This window comes from Loxodonta africana, chromosome 10 (genome assembly GCF_030014295.1).
Source record: "Loxodonta africana isolate mLoxAfr1 chromosome 10, mLoxAfr1.hap2, whole genome shotgun sequence".
Lineage (NCBI taxonomy): Eukaryota > Metazoa > Chordata > Mammalia > Proboscidea > Elephantidae > Loxodonta > Loxodonta africana.
The window spans coordinates 90,211,901-90,224,865 of record NC_087351.1 but is presented as its reverse complement, the minus strand read 5'-3'; the positions used below and the strand labels follow the sequence as shown (position 1 = coordinate 90,224,865).

At 47.4% G+C, this 12,965-nt stretch overlaps 1 protein-coding gene across 5 annotated transcripts in view; it reads right to left on the bottom strand.

The window, feature by feature from the left end:
- ADCK1 (aarF domain containing kinase 1) overlaps positions 1-12,965 on the bottom strand; it is a 148,730-nt gene that overhangs the window by 87,466 nt on the left and 48,299 nt on the right. The window lies entirely within an intron of this gene.

The window sequence follows — 12,965 nt, the reverse complement described above, 5'->3', positions numbered from 1 at the left end:
GAGGTGTGCATCAGGGCTGTATTCTTTCACCATACCTATTCATTCTGTATGCTGAGCAGATAATCTGAGAAGCTGAACTACATAAAGAAGAACGTGGCACCAGGATTAGAGAAAGGCTCATTAAGAACCTTCAATGTGCAGATGACACAACCTTGCTTGCTGAAAGTGAAGAGGACTTGAAGCACTTACTGATGAAGATCAAAGACCACAGCCTTCAGTATGGATTACATTGCAGCATAAAGAAAACAAAAGTCCTCACAACTGTACCAATAAGCAACATCATGATAAATGGAGAAAAGACTGACGTTGTCAAGGATTTCATTTTAGTTGGACCCACAGTCAACACCCAGGGAAGCAGCAGTCAAGAAATCAAAAGATGCATTGCATTGGGCAAATCTGCTACAAAATACCTTTTGAAAGTGTTAAAAATGTCACCTTAAAGACTAAGGTGCACCTGATCCAAGCCGTGGTCTTTTCAATCACCTCATATGCATGCGAAAGCTAGACAATCAATAAGAAAAACTGAAGAAGAATGGATGCCTTTGAATCGTGGTATTGGCGAAGAATATTGAATATACCATGGAGTGCCAAAAGAATAAACAAACCTGTCTTGGAAGAAGTACACCTAGAATGCTCCTTAGAAGCGAGGATGATGAGACTTCTTCTCACTTACTTTGGACATTTCATTAGGAGAGGCCAGTCCCTGGAAAAGGACATCATGCTTGGTAAAATAGAGGGTCAGTGAAAAAGAAGACTCTCCATGAGATGGATTGACACAGTGGCTGCAACAATGGGCCCTAGCATAATGATTGTGAGATTGGCCCAGGACTGGGCAGTGTTTTGTTCTGTTGTACGTAGGGTCGCTATGAGTGGGAATTGACTAGAGGGCACATAACAACAACAGCAACAATAATGTATTAGGCTCTGGTCTAAGTGCTTTATGTACCTTAACCCTCATACAGCCTGTTATGAATTGAATTGTGTCCCCCAAAAATAAATGTTGTAAACTCTAACCTCTATACCTGAGGTTATAATCCCATTTAGGAATGGGGTTTCTTTATGTTAATGAGACAATCAGCATACAACGTGTCTTAAATCAACATCTCTTGAGATATAAAAAAGATAAGCAACTCAGCAAGCAGGAATGGGGGACGAGAGATGACAAGCCATAAGAAGATCACCCAGGAGCAGAAAAAGACCTTCCTCCAGAGTCAAAAAAGAAAGAAAACCTTCCCCTAGAGCCAGCACCCTGAATTCAGACTTCTAGCCCCCTCAACTGTGAGAAAATAAATTTGTTTGTTAAAGCCCAAAAAAAAAAAAAAAGAATTTGTAGGTAAGTCAGAACAGCGTGCCCATGGATCTTTATTTAGCCTTACTTTAGTGCAAGAAAAGGCTAGATGCCTTTTCAATGATTTAAAAGCTGCATGTGCAGCAAGCGAAGGTGATTGTGATGAAGAATTTGTTGTGAGTAGGGGCTGATTCAGTGGTTTCGAAGTGAGGGCATATTTACATAACATTTAAGGACAAGTACCAGTTGTCTGTAAGTCAAACGTTCATAACCTGGGGACTTACTGTATTCTATATCCCCCAAAGCACTGGTGCAGAGCTAAGAATGTATCAGTTGCTCAACAAATCTTTATTTTCTGAATGAGCACAGCAGCAAGTGGCAGGTCCCAATCTTCCTGGGGCCAGTGAATGGGGCCACCATGAGCTGAGGCTCTTTATCAGCAGAAAGTGTACATGGAGCAGCCCACCCACCAGCTAGGCTTGGACACCACCCTGCCTGTTAGATCACAGAAAAGGGGAAGTAATCTAAGCTTGTTCTCTGGATTAAAGGTGAATTGGTATATTGATATAATCACCCCATGCCACTGGCACTTGGGAGAGTTAGTGGAAGGGTAAAAAGAATACGCTAGAATCCTATCACCTTGAGGGATGACATAATGAAGCTATGGCTTCCTCAAAGTTTACAGGAAACCACAGATCCCAAAAAAGGGTGACAACTATTTGAGACCATTTGGATTTATTTGAAAGCAAGACCAGCCTCATTCCTGAGCGCTGACTCTCACAGAGGAGCCCAGGAAGAGTACCAGCCGCAACAGGAGTCAGGAGGCCTGGGTTCTAGCCCTGTTTCTACCACCAACTAGCTTTGCCACTGAGGACAAGTTACATCCCCTCTCTAAGCCTGAGTTTCCAAAACCTATGAAATGAAGGGGTTGGACCAGATAATTTCTAAACTTACCCAACCCCCATGAGTTATTGATTCTCCTGGATAATATCTGCCTAAAGCACTTGCCACTGAACTATGGAAGGTGAACAAAAAGAGCCAGTGTTTGCCAAACCCCATGATGAGTCAGGCACCAGGCAAAATGCTGGATGTGACATGAGGGTTCCAGTCTTACTGTCTCATTTCATCCTCTTTATACCTCCATGCACAATAATCACAGCTAAGATTTATTGAGGACTTACTACGTGCCGAGCACTGTCTTTACATGGATTATATTTCTCAATCCTTGCCACAGCCCTATTAATGTGAAAATTCTGTTCATCTCCATTTTACAATGAAATAACCAAGCTGATGGTGCCTCAAGAGACTGGAGGCTAGAGGCCAGGAGGAGGAGGCTCGCAGCCCAGGAGAGGGGCGCAGGGCCTGAGGAAGGCATCAGAGGGGCCTGGCCCCCACCACCTCTCCACCCAGTGACTAATGGGTACCCATCCGTCCCAGCTGACATTAATGCTTCCCGCCATCCATCTCCCACTCGTTAAACTACCATTTCATGGCCAAAATCTCTCTCATAATTGATAAAAATCTCCTTTTGATATTCGGCATTATTGGGGGGGGGGGATTTTTTTTTATTATTCATTATGTTGTAATATAAATGTATTTTTTATTGAGAGCTGCTGGGAAGGCAAGATGAGGCCAAGCCGGGAGGGAGTGATCTCTCGCCCTCGCCCGCCATTCCTCCTCACACACCGCTTTGTGGCCACCATAGCCTTCTGTTCATTCACAGAACACTCACTCGGCAGCCTCCTCAGGGACTGTAGGGGGTGGGAGAAAGAAACCAGGCCGCTGAACGAGCAAAGGTTTGTGCCTGGGACCAGGAGAGGTAAATCTAAAGACAGCTGAAGACTTCAAGGTAGCACTCAGTTTCAGGCTAGTGGAGCCACTTGGTGTGGTAAAGAGTGACCCCCACCCCCAGCCATGCCCTGCCAGTGTGGGAGAACAGGGGCAGGGGCTCCAGAGCACAGGGACCCCCCAGGGGCTTGCACGGTACTTGGACAAAGGTGCTCAATAAATATTTGTGATGAAGAATGTCAAAATGGCAAATGTTTTGTTACATATATACTTATCACAAGAAATAAATAGATGATATAGACGTATCAGTGAAAGAAGAACAAATTCAAAAGATGCTGCGGTAGCCAGGCTCCAAGATGGCCCCCAATGATCCTCACCTCCTAGTAGTCAAGCCCTGTATAGTTCCTTCCCTCACTGCATAGAGCTAATCTTTGTAACCAGGAGGATATTGTGGAAAGGAAGAAGTATGACTTCTGAGGCAAAGTCATGAAAGACACTGGATCTTCCACTTTGCTCTCTCTTGAACTGCTTGTTTTGAGGGAAGCCAGCTGCCGTCACTCTCAAGCAGCCCTGTGGAAAGGTCCACATGCTTAGGAACCGAGGCTTCCTACCAAGAGCCAGCACTAACTTGTCAACAACCATTTGAGCAAACCATCTTGGCAGCAGACCCTCCAACTCCAGTCAAACTTTCAAGATCACCACAACCCTGACCAACATCTTGAACGCACCCTCACGAGAGACACTCACCAAAGCCATTCCTAAATTTCTAACCCACAGAGATTATGTGAGATAATAGACACTTAACTGTTCTTTAAAACCAAAAATAAATAAATAAACATTTGTGAATAAATTAGGGGAAAAAAAGGATGAGGAGAAGTTGAACCAGCACTGGAAAGAAGGCAGTATAGACTAAGAGAGCATGGGGCCTCTGTCACCAGGGGTAGGAAGTTTGCTGCCAGCCATAGGCCCCACAGATGGAGTCTGGCCCTCTGGATAGGAGGATTTCCTCTGGATCCTTCTGTACAAATGACTTCTCCAGCCTTAGTTCAACTGAGGAGTTTTCACCCCTGAATATACCCTACACCCCAGCTCCATGAGGATGCTGAGTCAAGCTGCCATCTTGCAAATGAAGAAGACTGGGATTGGTGCTGAATCCAGCACAGCCACCGTCTCCACCTCTCAGCCATGGAGTCAGCCTCCACCTCCACCCCTGAACCATAGAGTCTGCCCTGAGGACCAAAGCACAAAAGTCAGGGTCCTTGGCCCCAAGGAGCTGTATCTGCATGGCCTTGGGGAAACACTGACCTGCTGAGCTGCCAGCAGCCCCCCATGGGGGAGGAGGTGCTCTAGAAGCCCAGGAAACTGGCTTCCAAGGCAGCAAAGACACCTGTCAGAGCTTTCTAACAGTGGGCTGAAGGGGCTGGCCACTAGAAGGAATGCTGGGTATGGATGGGGAGGGGAAGAGAAAAGAGGTTTCTTTTAGCAAGACCGTATATGGGACAGAGAGCCATATCAGATGTCAAAACACCTGGTTAAAGACTCAACCCTGCCATTTACAAGTCTCTTTGAACCTTGTTGTTATTGTGTGCCATTAAGTCAATTCCAACTCATACCAACCCCATGAGAAAGAAAGAACTGCCCCGAAGAGTTTTCTTAGCTGTAATCTTTAAGGAAGCAGATCGCCTGGTCTTACTCCCTCAGAGCTACTGAGTGGGTCTGACCCGCCAACCTCTCCATTAGCAGCTGAGCTTAGCCACTATGCCACCAGGGCTCCTTAGTTCCTCGCATACATAAAGCGTCTAGAAATAGTAGCTAATGTTTCCTGGCCATATGCTCTGTGCCAGGCATGTTCTAAGTGCTCCACATTCATTAACTCATTTAATGCTCACAGCAAGCCTATGTGGCGGGTACTGTTATCATCCCAATTTTAAGGATGAGAAAACAAAGGGACAGAGAGGATAAGTCACATGCTAATAAACCAAGAAGCAGTTTGGCTCCTGCCCACCTCAAAGGCTTGATATGGAGCTCAAGTATCGTGTGAAAGCAGGACCAACCAACAGTACAAATGTGCCAAGAAAGGCCTAGCTGAGGGGAGAATGGAATCCAGGCCTGACAGAGCTGTGCAGCCTGGAAGAAGGGACACCCGGAGGTGTCGCCTTTTCCTCCTTCTCACCAAGTTTTCATGTGCAAGCGGAGGTCCTGTGTGCAGATGTGCAGACATGAGGGTCATTACAGAGTTTGCGGGTCACCATCCATACCCATTGCCCCGGCTCCAAGGTTCCACAACAAGGTCCTGCTCCAAGCCCAACAAGCTCTCCCTACTCAACGTTCCCACCACCAAGAACCTCGTACACATAGGCTCTTGCACCACATCCCTTCCCTCTTTCATGCTGGTTCTTTCACTCAGAATGCCTTCTCTGTGCCACTCCTACCAGTCCTTAAAGACCAGTGATGTTCTGGGGGGAAGTGCTTCTTTATCTGTTTCCTGAACTTTTGTTTAAACCTTGAGTGAAACAAGACAAAAAAGTTACCCTCCACCTGCACTAGTAGATTCATACAAAGCAACTGGGTGTATATTCTTCCATTCTTGATGCACAACGATCCCCCTCACCTTCTCTGAATTCTTAGAAAAATTCAGGTCAGATGATCCATCAAGCACCTGCAACATACAGCAGACCCTGGGCAATGTGGAAAGTTCAAAGCCTTCCACTCACTTATATTGGACACATCTGTCAACAGGAAAGACCAATCACTAGAAAATGGCATCATGTTTGGTAAAGTAGAGGGCCAAGAAAAATGAGGAAAACCATCAAGAAATGGAAAACCCTCAATGAAATGGACTGACACAATAGCCTAAACAATAGACTCAAGCATACCAGTGATCATAAAGGTGCTACAGGACCGAACAATCTTTCATCCTGTTACACATAAAGTTGCCATGAGTCAGAGCCAAAGTGATGGCAACTAACAAACGAACAAAGAAATTGGAAGTTATAAAATAAGGTCAAGTCTAAATCCTCAACCCAATGGAAGCTCAAGGGGTAAAGGATTGATTAAAAGATATGTTCGTTAAGAGCACACAAGCCAAACCTCACTACCCAAACACTAACACAAGCACAGGCTCTCGAAAAGGTATTCCTATGCTAAGGAACGGACCTCATTTCTTTTGGTTTTTCATGTAGTTTCAGGGCTGGAAATAACCTTTATCTGATACAACGCTATTCCAGAACAACAAATAAAACCGAATCATTTCTTGAAATATATTCTAACAAGATCTGACTTACATGTACACGTGGGGAGATTGGATACATGGGTAGACGTGTCCATGACCAAAGGCACCCAGTGCAGTTGAGAATTTCATCCATCATCTCTTCTTAAGTCCCACTGTAACTCCTAATACCCACCTCCAGCCTCCCCACCTACATCTTCCCCTACCTGTCCCACATTATTAAGAAAATCAGGCTATTAGGTGGAGTTCTTTCAACAACCCCCACCCAATATGTCTTAGCCTCTTCGTACACCCTTTCTCTGCACATGTCTCAGAAGAAAGAATTTTCCTCTTTTCTGATTTTAGAAGACTCTCTTACCTGACACATTGATCACCATTCTGCCCCTTCTTTCCTTCACAAACAACCTTCTGGAATCTGAGTCAACTTCCACCACCCCTTCTTCCTTCCCACCTGTTCCTGTTGTTGTTAGGTAACATCAGGTTGGTTCTGACTCATAGCGATCCTATGCACAACAGAACGAAACACTCCCTGGTCGTGAGCCATCCTTACAATCGTTGTTATGCTTGAGCTCACTGTTGCAGCCACTGGGTCAATCCACTTTGTTGAGGGTCTTCCTCTTTTCTGCTGACCCTGTACTCTGCCAAGCATGATGTCCTTCTAGAGAAGGACTGATCCCTCCTGACAACACGTCCAAAGTATTTAAGATGCAGTCGCGCCATCCTTGCTTCTAAGGAGCATTCTGGTTGTACTTCTAAGACAGATTTTTTCATTCTTTTGGCAGTCCGTGGTATATTCAATATTCTTTGCCAATGCCACAATTCAAAGGTGTCAATTCTTCTTTGGTCTTCCTTATTCATTGTCCAATTTTCACATGCATATAATACGATTGAAAATACCAGCAATATATTGACAGGGAACTGCCAGAAATTCAGGCCAGTTTCAGAAGAGGACGTGGAACCAGGGATATCATTGCTGATGTCAGATGGATCCTGGCTGAAAGCAGAGAATACCAGAAGGATGTTTATCTGTGTTTTATTGACTATGCAAAGGCATTTGACTGTGTGGATCATAACAAATTATGGATAATATTGTGAAGAATGGGAATTCCAGAACACTTAATTGTGCTCATGAGGAAACTTTACATAGATCAAGAGGCAGTTGTTTGGATAAAACAAGGGGATACTGACTGGTTTAAAGTCAGGAAAGGTGTGCGTCAGGGTTGTATCCTTTCACCATACCTATTCAATCTGTATGCTGAGCAAATAATACAAGAAACTGGACTATATGAAAAAGACGAGGGAATCAGGATTGGAGGAAGACTCATTAACAACCTGCGTTATGCAGATGACACAACCCTGCTTGCTGAAAGTGAAGAGGACTTGAAGCACTTACTGACGAAGATCGAAGACCACAGCCTTCAGTATGGATTGCACCCCAACATAGAGAAAACAAAAATCCTCACAACTGGACCAATGAGCAACATCATGATAAATGGAGAAAAGACTGAAGTTGTCAAGGATTCATTCTACTTGGATCCACAATCAACAGCCATGGAAGCAGCAGTCAAGAAATCAAAAGACTCATTGCATTGGGTAAATCTGCTGCAAAGGACCTCTTCAAAGTGTTGAAGAGCAAAGATGTCACCTTGAAGACTAAGGTACGCCTGACCCAAGCACCTGTTCCCGAGCCCCTAAAACTCATCCATTCACTGAGATGGATCTGCTGTGCCCCCACCACGGCCAGGCCTTGGGCAACCTCTGCATGTGCTGGTGGCCCCTCTCATTTTCCCCACCTGTTCCTGAGCCCCTAAACCCATTCTTTCACTGAGATGGGTCTGCTGAGCTCCCACCACGGCCAGGCCCTGGGTAAGCTCTGCATGCGATGATAGCCCCACTGTTCCTCCTCACCCACTCAGGACCCAGGGCTCACCTTTACCACCGTGTAGCATCAAACTGCTGTCTGCTTGGTCCCTCCCCATGTTCTCCTCTCCCTCAGGCTGACAGAGGCCCCAACTTTGCAACCTCAGCTCCACTATCCATCAACCTGAGCACCACATTCTAGCCAACAAGGCTATTCACCATTCACCCTCCTTCCTTGATGCTTTCCTGTCCCTACACCTTTGCTCAGCCCACCTTATTAACCCTCCTCCAGCCTCCACCTCCTCCAATCCCATCTATCTTTGAGGGCCTAGGTCAGATGCTACCTTCTTCAAGAAGCCTCCATCCACCCAAATATAGTCTCTCTCTCCTGCAAATTCCTCAGCACTTTACACAGCCAGGGATTACAACAAAGTGAGGACCATCTATGACCCCAGACTACAGGGCTGGAATGAGGTCTTACCCATTCTTGGCTTCACCACAGTGCTCATCATTGTGCCTTTTTCACCAAATACCAGCTGCTTGAAGAAGCTAGAGAGAGAATTAATGGAAGAATGAAGGAAGAGGTACTCAACCACTGAATTACAGACTGTTAGGGCCTGGAGGGGGCCTCATGGGACTCCTATACCAAATGAGGAAGGTGTAAGGATGGGGTTGGTGGTCAGTGGGAAGAACCATGCCAGGTCTTCCCAAATGGAGCCAAGCGCTCACAAGGGCCAGAGTGGTCAACAGTCTCTTGCTTAGGCCTGTGTCTGCCCCATTCAAGGTGCAGAGACATCAGCTCAGGCTCCTTCCACAGCATGGACCATGCGCGGGAGCAGAAAGAACCACCTGGTCAGTGCTCCCCTTTGTGGGCACAGTCCACGTCTTCCACTTGACTCTCAAGCTCAGGCGCCATCTGCTGGCCAAGGTCAGCACTGCACCTGAGGCCACAGAGAGCTGTCCCACAGGGTTTCCAAGGAGTGGCTGATGGATTTGAACTGCCAATCTTTTGATTAGCAGCCAAACGCTTAACCACTGCACCACCAGGGCCCCAACATTCAAAATAAGAGAAAGGAAAAAAAGTAAGTTTCTTCCTGGTAATACCGAGAAACTTCCAAGACACACACACACACTCACACATACACTCTGAAGGCTGCTTTCCAAAAGAATCTCTACCAAGCAGAAGCTGTGCTATGTAGGCGACAAAGCACTGGCCTAGTGGTCAGAAGGTATGAGGTCTCACCCTGTCACGTGGGCCCCAGCACAGTCCCTGCTGAGCCGATCCCACATGAGGACGGTGCCTGCCCTCACTCCCCCTCTCTTCTACACTGATGGGCAGGCTGCTGTCCAGGGCTTGGTTTGACCCAGAACCAAAGGTAAGGCACGGAGCCAGAAGTGTTGCAGTGTCCATCCTGTCTCCTACCCCCATTCTGAGGACACCTCTCAGGGCCAGCCCCATACACCTGGGAGAGGGATTGGTCTGTGGATGCTAATGGCTCCCCAAGGCCTCTACTGATGGGAGGTGTCTACAATAGGCATAGATGAACTGATCAGCCCAGGCACCGGCCTTGAGCTCCTCGCTCACCACCTCCTGCTCTTCAGTCTGAAATTCAGGAGCAATCATGCAGTCTTTGAGCTCTGGGTAACCGCAGAGTCTACCCAAAGACTGGGACCTAGAAAGAAGAGGGTGATACGTGGCACTCAATCACACTCCAGGCTCCAGGGATGAAACAGACCTGTCCCCAAAGGGTCCCAGGATAGTGTGATGCCCAGGATTAGCAGACCCACTCAAACATGTTTTGGGGGTGAGTACTGCTCCCCAAGAAGCGTCATGGGAGTGACTGGAGGAGGAGGGAAGTGCACAGTGAGTGATGTCCTCCGCCCTCACACCCCCACACTCACCTACCCGGCTTCCCACACAGCCCCTTTCCCCCTCCCTCCACCCACAGACTGAGAAAGTGTGTCACCAGGGAACAAATGCCATCTTCCCAGAAGGGAGGTGGAGGAGGAAGGGAAGGAAGAATTTGATTGTGTGCCTGTGGGGGCTGTGGTAAGAAACCAGAGGTTGCTGAGCTTCCCAGCTGTGAGGGATGCCCCTCAGAGCTGTGACCTTGACACCAGCCTCAGAGAGCATGAAACACGCTTGTGGGGCAGGAGCCACACAGCCATGCTCAGGACCACGTGGCCATAGGAGTGGAGAAGAGACCCTAAAACTCAGGTAACATCTCCCAACCCCTAACATCCTACAGTCAGCTAGGTGACCCACCCTGACTAACAACACCTGGAGCTTTCCATCTCGCTCTGGAGAGAGCTGCTGGCATGGTCTTTCCTTCCTAGCACCCTCCACATCTCTCCACAAACAAGTCAGCCTCTAAGGGTTAATTCTGCTGCCTCCCCGAACCCCTTGCATCCACCCCCACTGAGCTGCCACATGCCAGCAATGATGCACTTCACACTGTTATTACAGTGATTTATTTAGTTTTAATTTGGGGGTGAAATTCGTGCTGTTGGAAGGAGGAGGCCAACAGTCTTGGCAAGACACAAAGACATGCACCGTGCCAATCCCGTCTCTTCTGCTTGGGGTTCCTCCAACCTAACTGCTCCTCCCAGCTTGTGGCCTGGTCCCTGACTCCAGCCCGGAATCAGTTTACCCTTTGCTCAATCTCTCCCCCTTTGGAGAAAATGTTTCTTGGTGGCAAGAGAGTCTGCAGAGATTTCTATGCTCACCTCCTGTGAGATTTGGTTAATGAAGTCCCCCCCTCCACCCCCAGGCCAGGCTATCACTAAGGAGTGAGACACCTTTGGCTCCGTGCTGGGCAACTGGCACCAGCTCTACATTAAGGGACCAAGAGATAACCAGGGTCAGTTCCACACAGATCAGTGAAAACGGAACAGCACATCATTACCAACTTCCCCTCTGCTCTCAGCATGTAGCCTAACTAAGCCACCACCTCATTCATTCATTGGTTTATTAAACATCCTGGTGGCATAATGGTTAGGAGCTATGACTGCTAACCAAAAGGTCAGCAGTTCAAATCCATCAGGCGCTCCTTGGAAACCCTACGGGACAGTTCTACTTTGTCCTACAGGGTCGCTATGAGTTGGAATTGACTCGACAGCAACAGGTTCGGGACAGGGCATCTACTATATGCCAGACACTGTTCTGAGCACTTGTGGATACAGCGGTAAAAGGACAATCATGGTCTTCATCCACAAAGGGTTGATGTCTTGCAGAGGAGTCGCCGTACACAACCAACCACACCACAAGTTGCACAAGTGGGAGGAGCAAAGTTCTACAGAGCCCAAAGGAGGGATAGGACTGGTCTACAAAGAGTCAGAGAAGTCTTCACAGAAGAGGTGTGATTTGGCCAGAATACCCAGCACCTAGCACAGTGCCTGGCCTTCGATAGATGGCTGGATGGACAAACGACCTGGGGACACAAGGAAGCACTTCACAGGAAGAGAAGAAAGTAAAGACATCCCAGGTAGATGGTAGGCCGTGGGCAAGGCATCAAGGGCTCAGTGTGCACAACGACTCTGAGACAAGCAGTACGGTGGAGCCAGAGCATGGGGAAATAACAATAATAATAAAAGTTAATATGTGTTCAGCCTATACTCCAGGTCAGGCACCGCCCTAAGCACCTTCCATTCATTATCTCTTCTAATCTTCACAACAACGCTGTGAGGTGGGCACTAAGGTTTTTCTCATTTTACAGTACACGGTGCCCAGAGGATAAGTCATTTGTGCAAGGGCACAAAGCTTGGAAAGGCAGAGAACAGCCTGGCTCCAGAGCCCAAACTCAAGCCACCGTGCCACTCTGTCCTCTACAGCATATTCATGAAACTGACAGGCAAGTTGACAACAGATTAGGATGGACCTGAAAGCCCTGCTCAGGCCATGGGGAGGCATTAAAGGTTGTAAACTAATCTCAGGTCAGCATCATCTGATAAAAGGCTTGACTTTAAGATTACTTGGCCTGGGAAACTCTGGAAGACACAAAGTTCTCTAAGAGTAGAATTTCAAAGACAGTGACAAGTCAAAGAGAGAGGAAGATCTTTTAGAAGAGATCTCTGAAAAAAAAAAAAACTTGTTGCCGTTTTCTGACTCATAGCACCTCTATAGGACAGGGTAGAACTGCCCCATAGGGTTTCCAAGGAACACCTGGTGGATTCGAACTGCTGACCTTCTGGTTAGCAGCCAAACTCTTTAACCACTATGCCACCAGGGTTTCCATGGATCTCTGAGGTACCCTCAAGTTATGCCACATAATTTATAAGGCTGGGCCTGGCCCGCTGCCTGAACTCCTCCTCATCCCCAGAAGCAGAGTGGCCAGAACAGACCAGCGAGGGTCCGTGCTGTAGTGCCCTTTTTTGGGTGCCACACCCCCTGCAGGTCACTGGCACACTGGCAAGGGTCGGAAGGAGTGCAGCAAGGGCTGTCATACAGAAGGGCCCTCAATTCTTCCTCTGTCCTTCCAGGGGCCAGAATGAGGATCAGATAAGCAAGGTTTGAGGAGGCAGGTCTTAGCCCTTATGAGAAAGCATTTGCTTACAATCAGAGATGGCTGACAACAGAAGGGACCCCCTGGGCAGGGGACGAGAGAGTAAGCATCCTGTCACTGGAGGTAATCAAGCACAGGCTGAAGGATGCTCCAGAAATGACAATGCACTGGACATTTGGGACAGTTCATGGGCAGCATCATACTGCCACGTACTGGAACCCTTACTTACTAACAGTGCCTTTGGACATTTTACCTTATTGTCCTCTATCCTTCATCTGCAAAATGGGATTAATAACAT